This window comes from Leopardus geoffroyi, chromosome A2, assembly GCF_018350155.1.
Source record: "Leopardus geoffroyi isolate Oge1 chromosome A2, O.geoffroyi_Oge1_pat1.0, whole genome shotgun sequence".
NCBI classification, from domain to species: Eukaryota; Metazoa; Chordata; class Mammalia; order Carnivora; family Felidae; genus Leopardus; species Leopardus geoffroyi.
Window position 1 is genome coordinate 55457952 of NC_059331.1, and position 14852 is coordinate 55472803.

Below are 14852 nucleotides of genomic sequence, written 5' to 3' on the forward strand. Positions count from 1 at the left end.
GGGAAGCTGAGGAGCAGGATTGGAGAGATGACGCTTATCCTCTGCCTGGTTTTCTCATTGAGGCCCCCTGCTGTCTGCCTCCATCTTGACCTTCTAGCGGGTTACCCTCTCCCCCAGCTGCAGCTGAGCAGACATGCCATCCCCTGCCCTTCTCTGCTGTCCCCAGCCGTCCCCTCCTCCAGGAAGCACCCAGCCACCCCAGGTGGCATCCACCTCCCGGCTCCTCAGCTCGGTCTTTTGAGTTCATGGTGATTGCACCCCTCTTACAGGTGAGGAAAGCAAAGCTGGAGAAGAGAACAACTGAGTCCTCACATCTCTCCCCTCCTTCCCTATGTGAGCGAGGCTCCTCCGTGAGCTGAAGGAGCAGATGGCAACCCCAAACTCCTCAGCCTCCCCGCATGTGTCACTGCACACAGCACCAAGTGGCAGGTCATAATATGGTTAAGTGACTTTGGAGAGGAGGCTTTGACTAAGCCAAGGGGTTGAGGGGAAGGGAGGGGGGAGCAGAGGAAGCTGCTGTGGAAAAGCTTGTTGGCAAGAGTGGTTGGGCCCTAAGCCAAGGTGATATGGGCCAGCTGAGGGTCACGGAGAGTGAGCAAAGGCAGTGGAGGCCATGGGAGGAGCGGGGGGGGGGGGGGATCGGGGGGGCACCTCCAGTGGAAAGCCCTTCGGATCATGAGAGCTTCAGGCAGGTCAGTATAGTACAGATGGTGCCAGCTTAGGACACACAGATGACGCTTGTCCAATCATGTATCTTCCTCCTGTAGGGCATAAGTTCCATGAGGTTGGGACCTTGTCCTTTGTGCCCCCATTGCGTCCTGAGGTCCATCATAGGGCCTGGCACACAGCAGATACCTGATAAATGTTTGTTGCCCTCCTTCTATTTAGCAAACCCTTATACAGACAGCATGTAGTTGCATGCCAGGCACAGTTCAATGCATTTGTATATTTCAACTCATTGAATCTTGACAACCACTCTCTGAAGTACCTGCTATTAATCTCCCCCATTTACAGAAAGGAAAACTGAGCCACAGAGAAATTAAATAGCTTGTCCAAAGTCGTTCAGCTGGTAAGTTGTACAGCTGGGATTTAAACCCAAGGCGGGAAGAAGAAGGGGAAGAAGGGGAAGGAGGAGAAGGAGGAGGAGAAGGAGAAGGAGAGATAAGGGGAAGAGGGAGGGGAAGGAGAAGAAAAGCCAGGAAGTGCTCCAACCTCAACCCCAAGGAAAGGTGGCATAAGAGGTGGAGAAGGGCTGGTGGGGTGGGGGTGGGGTGGGGTGGGGAGGGGAACTGGGGGAAGTATAGGGTGGGGTGGAGAGAGCTCCCCGTGGAGGCCAGAGATCCCCAGTTTGTATTTGCCCCTCTGCTGCTGTCCAGCTGTGTGACTGGAGTCTGCATGCCCACTCTCTGGGCACCGGTTTCCTCATCTGTGACATAGGATAGCGAGTCCTACCTCGCGGAGCCATGGTGACGAAAGGTCTCCAACTGGGGGGCCCTGTGCCGAATCTAGCTCCCAGATGGGCTTTGCTGGCTTTAAAATGTCTTGAGTTAATTGCCATGAAGAAAAACTTGGAAGATCTCACATATTAGGAATCTGAATGTCTGGTGGAAAGATTTCACATTTAGAAAATGGCAAGACGGAGCCTCCTCAAGCCATTATCTACCTGTCCACCATCCCTTGGAGCTGAGTGGCATCAGCCAGCTGCTCCCATGGGGATGTGGGATCCCCAGGGTGCCACAGTCCCCACCGGGCTAGTTGCCTCATTTATGCCACTCAGCTGGCCCTGCAGAGAGCAGACCAAGAGAAGCCTAGTGTGCTCTGTGCACCGGCCCTGCGCCTTGCCAGGGGACGGCAGCTGGAAACTCCAGGGAGAGACAGTGAGCACCAAGGAGCCGAAAGCGCTGGCAGCGAGAAGGGAGCTTCAAGGAAACCCAGGCAGAGGTTTCCTTCAAAAGCCACATACTAGCCTGAAATTCCACTGGGACTGTTTTGAGAATGAAAATCGATTGCCGGAAGAGCTCATGGAGGGTATGTGGGGAAAGGTGGCCAAGTTTCAGGCTTCTGTGCACTGCCCTTAACTTAAAAGCAGTGAGTGCAATTTGGAAAAGGTTCCTGATCATGCTTTTTTCAGCAACTGGCGATAATAAAATAAAATCGATCCAGGACTTGGAACAAAACCTTTAGTCCTCTGCCAGAGAATAATTTGTCTCATCTATCAGGTGACCACCGGCCAAGGAGAGCTGTTGAAATTCTCGCCAGAGGTCCAGCCATGCTGGGCCATCTGGCCAGTGCAGGGCACCCCTCCGCACCAGCCCTGCCGAGGGTGACGGGGTCAGCCTCTCAGAATGGCATTCCCTGAAGAGACAAAGGGACAGTCATGAGACTGTCGAATGGTCCCCATCCTGGGCACTTTCTCCTGGACACACCCCCTGTGTCCATACTGCTGGATGTGTATGGGTGGACCCCTGAACCATGGAGGTTTTAACAGAGCATCTGAACCTTCGGGAATCTGCTTCCCACTTATCTAACCTCCTCTTGCCTGCTTGCACATCCCAGCTTCATCTGTCTTGGGCTGTGTGACCTAGATTGAATCGTGGGAAAAAAAAAAAATCTCTCTGTGCCTCAGTTTCCCGATTTGTTAAGCTAGGCTAATCATAACCTCTATGCCCCAGGTTGTTGTGGGAACTAAGTGGAGAAGATTCATACAAAGCACTGAGCTTGATGCTGGGCACACAGTCCAATGTTGGGGTAACCAGAACACTCGCTGGCCTTTTCACATGCATGCCCCGAGCTTTCCCACCTTCTGGGTTTCCTCCACACTGTTCTCGTCCCCAAAACACTTTGCCCATTGTCCTCCTGCAACCTGGGGTTGAGCCAAACTTGGAGGCCCAGACCGGGAGCACCCATAAGTCAGCGATCCCTAGTACGGGGCCCAGAGCACGGAAGATCCCAGGAAATGCTTGCTGGATGTGGCCTGTGGGTGGCAAGCCTCCAAGGACTCATTTCCTTCTCTCCTTCCACAAGAATGTGGTAGATCTGTCCCAGGGATGAGAGGAGTGTCAAGGCAGGGGGCAGACATTCAGGGGAGGGGGTGGGTCCACGTGCATATTTATTCATCTACTAATATAGCTCCTTGGCCATCCCAGGGGCCTCCTTCCTGGCTTTCTGGCTTCCTCTCCTGCCCACCAGCCCATCTCCACTCAGCAGCCAGAGGGATGCTGGGACCCTCCTCCACGGCTGGTGGGGGCATGGAATGACACAGCCACTGTGGAAAACAGTTCAGCGATTTCTTATAAGGTTAAACATCCACTTAGCCTACAGCCAGCAGTTCTATGCCTAGGCATTGACCAAAGAGAAATGAAAACATACGTCCACACACAAAGACTTGTATAAGAATGTGAAAAGCAGCACCATTCATAATAGCCCAAAAAACGGAAATAATCCTGGTTGCGTAACACCCACAGGAGAACGGAAAAACAGACAAACAGATGAAGGACTATGAGATGCACGAAACTGTGGGGCGGTCTCCAAAACACCAGGCTTGGTGAGAGAACAACACAGACCATGTGGACTTCTCAATTCAGCCAAGCAAACTTAGGGTCTTGGAAACAGGAGCAGTGATCACCTCTGGGGGTGGGGGCGGGGGCGGGGGTGGCTGGAAGGACCCCGAGAGACCCTCCTGAGGGTTGGAAAGGGGCTTTATCCTGAGCATAGGTATACCTCCTCAGCACCCGTGTGCTGTATACTTTAGATACGTGCATTTCACTCAGCGCAAAGGTCCTCAGACCCACTCCATTGTCCTTCCTGCTTTAAATGGCCCCACAGCTCTCACTGTGCTGATGGAAGCCCGCACCCCTCAGTGCCTCTGAGACTGGCCCCTCCCAACTGCACCATGCCTCTCCTTCCACCGGCTCCTGCCACACTGGTTTCCCTTCGACCTAAGCTCCTTCTGCTGTCAGGCCTTTGCTTTTGGCTGCTCCTCCACCCAGAAGGCATCCCTTCCCATTCTTTGGACCTCAGTGCCAGTGTCTCCTTCCCCAAAGACCTTCCCTGACCACCATGTCTCATACAGCCACCTGCCCCTCCCCACCAGCACCGTGCCGTGGGCCTGGTTTTATTTCCATCCGAACTTGGATAACAGCGCGAATGTACCTCGATCATATATATATTGGCCTGTTTCTATCTGTTTCCACATCGAGGCTGCCCACTTGACATGGGCAGGGCTGAGCCAGGCAGGTCCAGCACCACATTCCCAGGGCCTAGAACAGTGCCTGGCCCATGGTAGGTGCCCAGGGAATATTTGCTGAATGAATGAATGATGCTGTAGCTATTTACAGTTGCTGTGCACATCCATATAAGGGATCACCCCCTCCCTCCTGCACACACACACACACACACACACACACACACACACAGTGCAAAACTAACCATTTGTGCAGCTGGGGGTAAAGGGGCCAGTCAGCAAAACTGTGAATTCAGTTCCACCCCCAGGAGCTCCCTCCCTTCCCCTTCTGCCCTGGAGAGATCTGGATCTAAGCCCTGAGGCATCTGGGTGTCTCAGTCTCCCCATCTCTAGCACCAAAGGTGAGCCAAGATGGCCCTAGTCCAGCCCTCCTCCAGCTGCAAAGTGCATATAGTCACCTGGGGATGTTGTTCACATGCAGATCCCACTGCATGGTCTGGGAGGGGCCAAGGTTCCTATTTCTCACTAGCTCCAGGCCGACACCCCTGGCCCACAGGCAACACCTTGAGTCATGAGAGTGCAGGAGAGGTTCTCAAAGTGTGTCCCCAGGCCAGTCGCAGCAGCAGCTGCAGCCCCTGTGAGAAATGCATGGTCCTAGGCAGAGCCCAGACCTCCTGATTCAGGAACTCTGGGTGGGGGGCCCAGCAGTCATGCTTCTCAAGCCCTTCAGGGGCTCCTGATACACTGCTGTGGGCAGCACTCATTCTCAACACTGGCTGCCTGTCACAGTCACCCAGAAAGCTTACAAAGTCCTGCTGTCTGAGTCCCACCCTTCGAAATCCTAATGTAATTGGGCATGAGGCTTTAAAAAAAAAATTAAGTTCTCCAGGCAATTTGAATGGTTCAACAGAGATGAGAATCCTTGACCTAGGGGGTGCTGGGGCCGCTGGGAGCATCACCATCTCCCAGACATACCCAGGCAGGCCTAATTCCTCTGCATTCCTGCCCGGGCCTCTCACTGGCTGCCTTCTTATATTTGGTTATTTTTCCCTCCCTCCCCAAACACAACAATTCAAAATATTCCCAGCTCCCAGACAATAAACAAAGCCAGAGAGGCGAGCTCCCTGGCTGTTTTGTTCCCACTTATGGCCTGATCCAAGGCTGGCCTGATTGGGCCCTCGGGACTGGTCATCTGAGCCAGGCAGGGTGGGCCCCAGCTCACAGGCCACCCCAGCTCTACTCCTGGAATCCCAGAATCCCTCAGCTCTGAATGGCCATAGGCACCCACTGAGGCCACTTCCCCTGGGAAATGGAGGCTTCAGAAAGGGTGAGTGACTGGTCCCAGGACACACAGCAGTACTGAGAAGGCCTCAGTCATCTCTTGCAGTCTGGCAGGGGGAGAGAATGAAAGTTTTCTGAGCTCCTAGGCTCACAAGCATGATCTTTTCGACCCTTTCCAGTAACTGGGAGGAAGGAACCCATGTAATAGATGAGGAAACTGAATCTCAGAGATGATGAGCCACTGACTTGAGGCCACACAGTGGAGCTAGGATTCGAATCCAAGCATGCTGGACTCTAAGCTATGAGCCCTTCTCCTTTCCATAGGCCAAAGCCAAGAGAAGAGAGAGAGGCAGAGGGAGGAGGAAGAAGGTGACATCAGGGTCAGAACAAGGGTGAAGGAGAAGCCTGGTTTTGGACATGTGCCCCATGACCTCAGTTGCTTAGCAGGTGAGCATAGGTGACGAGGTGCGGGACAGCTGCCTGCATGGACCCTGATTTTTGATATGGATGGTCCAATGGAGCAAGAAGAAAAAACTCTTGCAATCATCACTTGGGTTGTAACACTTGGTGTGAGCTAAGTTTTGTCCAGGTCACTTGGCTATAGCTTCTATGGGATCAGAACACATACAGGCTGTGTCTGTTTGCTCATCCTTGAGAGTTTAATACGCCTGCCCTACACCCATGCACTCAGCTCCTGGCCACCTGGGCATGACCTGGGGTTGCTGCGTGGGACTGGGAAGTCCTTTCCTGGAAAGAACGTAGGAGTGCAGCCCAAATCCAGACTTGGCCACCAGTGCTCTGTGACCTTGGGCAAACCACTGAACTTTTCTGGGCTCGGTTTCCTCAAACATGAAGGGAAGATGGCAGGAGGGAAAATGGCCATCCCTGAAGTCCTAATCATTAGAGATACCTCGGAATGAGACATTTTGGGTAATAATCAGGTTTTCTCTTTTCAGTTCTCTTTTTATCCCTCTGATAAGCCGAGAAGTCTCAGCTAGGTGCCTGTGTATCTTCAACACCCTTTGTCATTTGCTCATGTCCTTTTTCTTTTTCTTTTCTTTTTTTTTTTTTAATGTTTATTTTTGAGAGAGAGAGAGAGAAAGAGAGAGAGAGTGAGCAGGGAGGGCAGAGAGACGGGGAGACACAGAATCTGAAGCAGGCTCCAGGCTCCGAGCTGTCAGCACAGAGCCTGATGTGGGGCTTGAACCCACAAACTGTGAGATCATGACCTGAACTCAAGTCGGGCACTCAACTGACCGAGCCACCCAGGCGCCCCTCATTGTCTTTATTTTTAAGGAGCCTTCTATTTATGGAAAGGATCATGGTCTTCCATTTATAGCAGTAATGGGAGGTTTACTTTTAGCAAATTGTATGCAAGTTGTTTGAAAATGAGTTCATTTGAAGGAAAAAAATGAAGCGAGCAGTGATTTAGGAAGATATATCAGTTTCCTAGGGCTGCTTTAACCAACTACCACAAACTGCTGGCTTCAAACAGCAGAAACCTATTCTCTCACACTTCTGGAGGCCAGAGGTCAGAGATGGTGGTGCTCCCTCTGAAGCCCTGGATAGATAGTATCCTTCCTTGCCCCTTCCTAGCTTCTAGTGGTTTCCATCAATCATTGGGTTGTCCCTGCATCACTCCAACCTCTGTCTCTGCTGTTACATGACCTTCTCTGTGTGCATCCCTGATAGCCCATCCCCCTGTGTCCTAAATTCTCTCTTTCTTTTTTTTTACTTAAAAAATTTATTATAGCAAAATATACATAAAATTTTCCATTTTAACCACTTAAATTCATAGTTCAGTGGCACTAAGTGCCCTCACACTGTTGTGCAAGTATCACCACCATCCATGCCTGGAACTTTTTCAGCTTTCCTAGTTGGAACTCTGCACCCATTAAACAAAGCAATTCCCCATTCTGCTCTCCCAACCAGTCCTCGGCAACCACCATTCTACTCCTAGACTATTCTTTTTCATGTTTATTTATTTTGAGAGAGAGAGAGTGTGAGCAAGGGGGGCGGGGGAGAGAGAGAGAGAGAGAGAGAGAGAGAGAGAGAGAGAGAATCCTGAGCAGAGTCCATGCTCAGCACGGAGCCAGATGCGAGGCTTGACGTGGGGCTTGAACTCACAAACCGCAAGATCACAACCTGAACAGAAGTCGGACACTTGACCGACAGAGCCACCCAGGTACTCCTCCTAGACTACTTTTTGACTCAATTTCTCTTTCACGTAATAAAAGTGAGGGTCCACTGCTAACTATAGGATTGCTTTGATATATGCAGACTTTCTTGCATGTACATGATTGAATTTATCATAAGAAAGGCAAGAGAGAATGGGGCTGGAGAAAGAAAGGAGACAGCTGGATAGGGATTTTCATACTGGGCCTACTATCCACAGGCCTCAGCAGCCCTGCCACTGATCTGCCCAAATGTCTCATCAAGTTGGTCTTTCGAGTCATTCCGTGTTACAGATCTGCAGGCAGGTTTCATAGCTTCCCTGCTGTCAGCACAAGGCTTTTCATAGTACTGCCACGCCTTAATGCCCTCAATGATCCCATCCATGGTGAGGATTCTGTTTAGGGTCCTGGAGGCACCTTGCACATTCCCTTCCTCTGCCATCATGGTCCTGGCAATGAACTTCAGATGTTTTGCAATGACCTTGGGATTTAACTCTTCACTCTGCAGGACCCCACATCCTCAGAAACCAGCCACCAAGAACCTAAATCCCCTCTTCTTATAAGGACACCAGTCATATTGGATTAGGGCCACCCTAATGACCTCATCTTACATTGATTACATCTGCACAGACCCTATTTCCAAATAGTTACATCCACAGGTCCTGGGAGTTAGGACTTCAACATATCTTTTTGCGGGGACACAGTTCAACCCATACCCAACAGGTGAGTTGTTGTAAGGAAACACTTGTACAGAGGGACCTAATGGACAAAGGTTTGGGGAACTCTGCCCCGGCCTGAAGAGCATGGGAAAGGGAGTCAGGGGGCCAGAATCCGGCCCCAGCCTTGCCCTCACGATGGGAACTCCTTGGGCAATCCTGTTGTCCCCTTCTCTGAACCTCGGTTCCCTGGAGTTTTCCAGTTGGGTCCCACAGAGTCCCCGAGGAACCTGGGGAGACCTGGGGGAGGTCAGAGAGGGCAGGACTCCAGACCCCCCAGTATTAGCACCACTTTGCTCCAACTGTTATTGGGACAGTGGGGAAATCTCTTGTTTGACAAAAAGGCACCAAAATAACTTGCAAGATAAGAACCCTTTATTAATTCATATATTTTTAAAATAGGGAACTCTTCACAGATTTGCGTGTCACTTTGTGCAGGGGCCATGCTAATCGTCTCTGTGTCTTCTACCTTTAGCTGAAGCGAGCACTAAAACACTTTAAAACCACTGGGCTGGTGAGTCTGAGCGACTCCTTGCACCCACTCTGATTTTAACTCATTCTCTTCCCTGGACCGGGAAGGGAGGAACAGCCGCTGCTCACTGCTCGCTTTTCTCTGGGAACAGAGTGTCTATCTGCACAGATTTTGCCCTCAGGAAAGACCCCGGTCTCCAGGCTCCCCTCTGAACCCCACCAGAGAGGAAGTGGAGGAGGCAGCTCAGCCTTGGGGCCCTTCCCTCACAGGCTCCAGCCACCCGAGGGACCTTTCAGTTCCCATAATTTGTTAATTTGCTGCTGAGGGTCTTCCTGCCATGGGGAGTTTGTGCACACTGTTCCCTCTGCTGTTCCCGCTGCTGGGGAGGTTCTTCCACCCCTTTACCTGCCTGCTGTACTCAAGCTTGGTCCCGCCTTCAGGGAAGTCTTCCCTGATCTCCCCTGACTAGTGAAGCACCCCTGCACCCCCACCCCACAACCAACACCGTTTTATAATCTCTAGGATATGGTTCATCCCTATTGTGCATCAGACTCACCTTGGCAGCTGTTTAAAAATACCCATTCTGGGGGCGCCTGGCTAGCTCAGTCAGTGAAGCAGTCTACTCTTGTTTTTTTCATTTTAATTTTTTTTTCAAAGTTTAGTTGTTTACTTTTGAGAGAGGGAAAGAGGGAGAGAGAGAGAGAGAGAGAGAGAGAGACAGAGACAGAGCACATGCGTGCACACCATGGGAGAGGGGCAGGGAGAGAGAGAATTCCAAGTGGGCTCTGCAGGGTTAGTGCAGAGCTCCATGCGGGGCTTGAACTCAGACCCGTGAGATCATGACCTGAGCCAAAGTCGGACGCTTAACTGACTGAGCCACCTGAAGCATGAGACTCTTGATCTCCAGGTTGTGAGTTTGAGCCCCATGTTAGGTGTAGAGATTACTTAAAAAAAAAAAAAAAGCCATTCCCCAGGGCTCCCCTCCTGAACTTCTGATTCCTTTGGTCTGGCGTGAGACCAAGAACCTGCATCTTAAGCAGCTCCCTAGTTCATTCTTTTTAAAATTTTTTATGTTTATTTATTTTTTTAAAGAGAGAGGGAGAGGGAGAGAAAGAAGGGGAGGGGCAGAGAGAGAGGGGGAGACACAGAATCGGAAGCAGGCTCCAGGCTCTGACCTGTCAGCACAGAACCTGACACGGGGCTGGAACTCACGAGCGGTGAGATCATGACCCGAGCCAAAGTCAGATGCTCAAGCGACTGAGCCACCCAGGAGCCCCTCCCCAGCTCATTCTAATATGCAGCCACGGTTGAGAATCATGACTAATAATTATAATGACCCACATAATCGTAATTCCCATAGCCAGCAATTTTTTGAAAGACAAAAATCTAAAAACAAACCTGGGGGCAAACTAGAGATTCTACAAAGCTATCTAGAAACTCTATTTAGCCCCTATAGCACTAGTCATAGCTTCACTGTAGACATATCAGTTGGGCTGCCTGGAGGGGCTGCTCCAGACCCTGTCGGGTGATATGTAACATACGGTATAGGCGCTGCGTCGTTCTTGCAATCCCGATCACATTTGGACTCGAGGGTTTGCACAGAAGACTTTGGACCCTAGACTATAATTGGTGACAGCGTCACCTCTGTCTGGCCCAGAGAGAAGTCCTTGACAGTCTTGTCCTCCCGAATCCTCATCACCTGGTCCCTGTGAGGAACGCATAACCTTCAATCCCACGTTACAGAGGAGGAAACCGAGACTCACGGGGAGAGAGGTAATGCGCCCAAGGCCTCACAACCCACCCAGCACTCGGGAAGGATGGGGCTATACCCAGGCAGTCTCAGGAGCCCCAGACCTAAGGACGTCCATAGGGGAAACATTACTGAGGGCTTTGAGTTTGGGTCCTGATCGTGTGGGCGAGGACCGTGGTCAGCCCTCTGATCCCCAGGCCCAGCCCACGGTGCTTGGCGTCCCCGAGGGACAGGCTGGCAAAGCTAGAGTCAGGCAGCCTGGTGGGGAGGCCCTGTGCTCGTCCCTCAGAAGCCTGTACTTGGAACAGTGCCCTGCTGTTTGGCCAGGCTTCAAGCCCGAGGGATGGATTTAGTGTCCTTAATCCTCCTCTTGAGTCAAGCCCCTACTTGTCACCGGCCTGCCTGGGACCCCTCAGAGCAGCCTCTTTGGTGAGGCCTGCCTTTCCGAGCTTGAAGGCACGCGGGTCTGGATTTGTGGGAGGGGCACTGGACCTGCAGTGTAGACAGCCTCTTTGTCCCCGCCAGCCTTCTTTATAAAATGAAGACTGTTTGGGACGCCTGGGTGGCTCAGTCAGTTGAGTGTCTGATTCTTGGTTTTGGCTCAGGTCAAGATCCCCCGGTTCGTGAGATTGAGCCCGGAGTCTGGCTCCATGCTATCAGCGAGGAGCCTGCTTGGGATTCTTTCTCTCTCTCTCTCCCACTCTCTCTCTCTCTCTCTCTCCTTCTCTGCTCCTCCTGCCACTCACACATGTGTGCATGCTCTCTCTCACTCAAAATAAATAAGTGAACGTTTTTTTAAGAAAAGACTGTCATTGGGAAATGACCATGACGCTTACAGCCTTCCCCACTGAGAGGTGGGGTCTGTTCCTGCTGCCCTTGAATCAAGGCTGGCCCTGCGACCTGCTCGGGTTAATCAAATATGCTGGAAGTGACACTGTGCCAGTTTGAAGCCTGGGCCTCGAGAGACCTTGCAGCTTCTGCTCCTGCTCTCTGCTCAGCTTCTGCACAGCTGCCACGTGTAAAGTCAGGGTGGCCTTCTGGCGGATGAGGCACCGTGAGGGAGGCCAGCCAGGCCAGCAGAAGAACCCCTCGGTGAGCTGAGTCCGAATCACCAACCCACAGAACCGTGAGCCAAACACATCATCGTCATTTTAAGACCCTTAGTTTCAGGGGTATTTGTTAAACTGCTGATGCCAACAGCACCTTCCAGTCCAGTCCTCTCTGGGCTGCTGAGGAGTAAACAAGGTGGGTAGTGCCTGCCACAGAGAGGATGCCCACGCAATTGACAATGTTCTTTTGCTCCTCTGGCGTAATTCTTCTTAGTGGTCAAAGGTAGAAGAAAGAAGGTGAAGTCTCTTGTGGGTTTGGTGCTTTTTCTACTAATTTCATCTCACCTGAGATTGGTTCCCTTCTCCACGCCCTAGTTATAGAGGGGCTCCTGTTGGTGGTTTGGGGTTAGGTGCCCTTCATGAGAGCCCTCCTTACGAGCATTTTCAACCCCAGGGAATTTGTGAGAACACCCAGAGGAGGAGTATGTTAAGAGAGAAGAGAGCCCCAACCTTGAAGGAGCGGTCTTCAGAAGAGGAGCTTGTAAAGGGGCCTGAAGAGGAAGGGCAGGAAGTTGAAGGGAACCAGAAGAGGGTATGTCATGGGAGTCATGATGGAGGAGGGCGTAACGGGGTGAAGGGAAGCTCAGTGAAAGAGGACTGACCAGAGGCAGTCGGATGTGTCCACACGAAGATGAGCTCTGTGGTGCTGGCAAGATGGGGTTCCACGGAGCACAAGGGAAAGAAGTCGGAACACGGTGGCTCAAGGAGAAAGCCAGATGGACAGAAGGCATGGAATGTAGATGTGTCGCGTTCGCAAATAGTCTCTCACGTACGCGTTTCTTCCACTTCCGTCTAGGGGCTCCTCCTGGGCTCCTAGCACTGGGGGATACGGAAATAAACACGACAGTCTGAGTTCGAGAAACGTGAGATCCACGAGGAAACACAGAGAGGGTGGGTGAATGAATAAATGAACAAGTGTGCGAGTGAAATCCCCTTGGATAGAATGCCCCCGAGGGCCAGCCCTCCCCCACCCTGCCCCCGACCCAGTGCTGGGGCCCAGCACAGAGGCTCTGGAGTAGGACACCCCCAGCCGTCGTAATTGCAAGCTGTGTGACCTTGGGCTAGCAGCCTCACCTCTCTGGGCTTCCTCATCATCACCTGTACCGCGGAGCTGTGAGAGCTGCCCCCAGCACTATCCCATGGAGGGGGAGCTTCAGGGACAGTGGTGGGGGTATGAGGGGCCCCCCTTGGCCAGCAAGTCTCCCGGGGAGCTGTGAGTTTGATCTTTGTTTTCATAAAACACACCTGACCAGGTGAATGCCTGTGTTTTGTGGAAGGGAAAAACAAAATACGGCAAAGGGTGGCGTGTGGGAGTGAGGGCAGGGAGGAAGAGAGGGGAGGGAGGGGACAGGGAGGGGATAATGGGGGCAAGGATGCTCCTTCACACTTGCTGTGTGCCAGTCCCTACTCTCAGCTTGAGCCCTGTCAATTCATTTACTCCTCATGGCAGCCTGGCCAGACAGGTGCCCTTGTCATCCCCACTTTGCCCACAGGGAAATGGAGCCATCTCCCCTCTGTGACAGACCCTGGGGAGCAGGAGCAGAGCTGGAATCCTAATCATGGCGGCCTGACTCCAGAGCAAGCAGGGAAGGGGGTGCCTGTCCCAGCAGACAGAGTCAGGGGTCAGGGTCCTGCAGGGTCAGGATCTGCAGCCTGGGCTTGGGGCCCAGAACCACCAGACTCGTGTGGGAGCCTGGCCGTCTTTGGACCTAGTGACCTCATCTGTGCAATAAAGGGCTGAGTCCTGGGGCGCCTGGGTGGCGCAGTCGGTTAAACGTCCGACTTCAGCCAGGTCACGATCTCGCGGTCCGTGAGTTCCAGCCCCGCGTCGGGCTCTGGGCTGATGGCTCAGAGCCTGGAGCCTGTTTCCGATTCTGTGTCTCCCTCTCTCTCTGCCCCTCCCCCGTTCATGCTCTGTCTCTCTCTGTCCCAAAAATAAATAAACGTTGAAAAAAAAAATTAAAAAAATAAAAATAAAAATAAAGGGCTGAGTCCTGCTCTCTTGAGCTACCCAGAAGCTCCTCTCTCGTGGTCTCTTCCTGCTCCTTACTGGGGCTTAAATGTCCTACCTGGTCAGCCCTGAGCCAGTCCCTGCCCCCTGGAGATTCCCCCCAGGAGACTCTTACCTAATGGGGAACCAAGTCCCTGACTGGGGCTCTGACCCTCCGCCCCACCCCTGACAGAACCCTCCTCACAGGCTCTGCCACCACTTGGATCCCTGGGGAAAAGCCACGCACACGTCACTCTTACTACAGATTCTTTGGTGGCTCCCTATTGTCTCCCAAGTGATTGAACCCCTCAGCCCTGCCCTCAGGGTGCCCTAACGCTTTCCTTCCAGCTGGTCTCCCAGCTGCTTCCCCTAAGTTCTTCAGATGGGCCGCAGGCAAGGCTTCTCTTCTCTTTGGATTTTCCCACTGTGTGTCTTTGTGTAACAAGTCCTTCTGTGGGTCCACCCTCCTGTTCCCCAGGCCCAGCTGATGGCTCCTCTTGAGGCAGGTAACAGAGCCCATCAAACTGCCTTGCCACAGTGGGTTCTGTGCAATTACTCCCCAGCTCCTTGAGGCTGGGGGCCAGCCCTTTCTGCACCCCTGCACCCCTGAACCCACAACACTTCCCCGGCCGCAAAGGGAGGATCACGAGGCGGCAGGAACCCTCAGTTTCGGAAGCAACAGGAGATAAAAGTTGGTGGAAACCCAGTGTCCTGATGGGGGAATGTCAGCCAGCAGAGACTCAGGATCAAGGCCCCTGAACCCTCCCCATCTGAACGAACTCGAGAAGCCCGTGAGTCCTCCCTCTCCCACCCAGAACATTCCAGAAGACGTCAGCTGGGAGGCTTCTGGAAACTGGCATGCCCGAGGCTGTTGTTGCCAGTTGCCCACCCCGCTACAGAAGGCTGCCGCCCTGTGCCCACTTGCATTATGCACAGAATCGTGTCAGCCAGCAGTGAAAGGAAAGCGTCTGCTACCACAGACCTTCTGGGGTCCCCTCAGGAGGACTCTCAGGGCCCCTTCCGAGTGTGAGGTTTCCTTGAGATCGAAACCAAGCCAGCATCTCGGCTGTGCCCCGGGGGTTGGCGGTGGGCACCTGGCATCCTTCCGCCCGTTTTCTTGGCCTCCAGGAGGTTCAGCCTCCCACTGCCCAGCCCGCAGAGGGGTCTGGGAGATGAA

General features: G+C 52.7%; 1 non-coding gene across 1 annotated transcript; it reads right to left on the reverse strand.

Annotated features, from left to right (window-relative positions):
• Positions 1-8748: 8748 nt before the first annotated feature.
• Positions 8749-8851, reverse strand: LOC123607764. Its single transcript, XR_006716909.1, has one exon. It is a non-coding gene; the product is annotated as a U6 spliceosomal RNA (small nuclear RNA).
• Positions 8852-14852: the final 6001 nt, after the last annotated feature.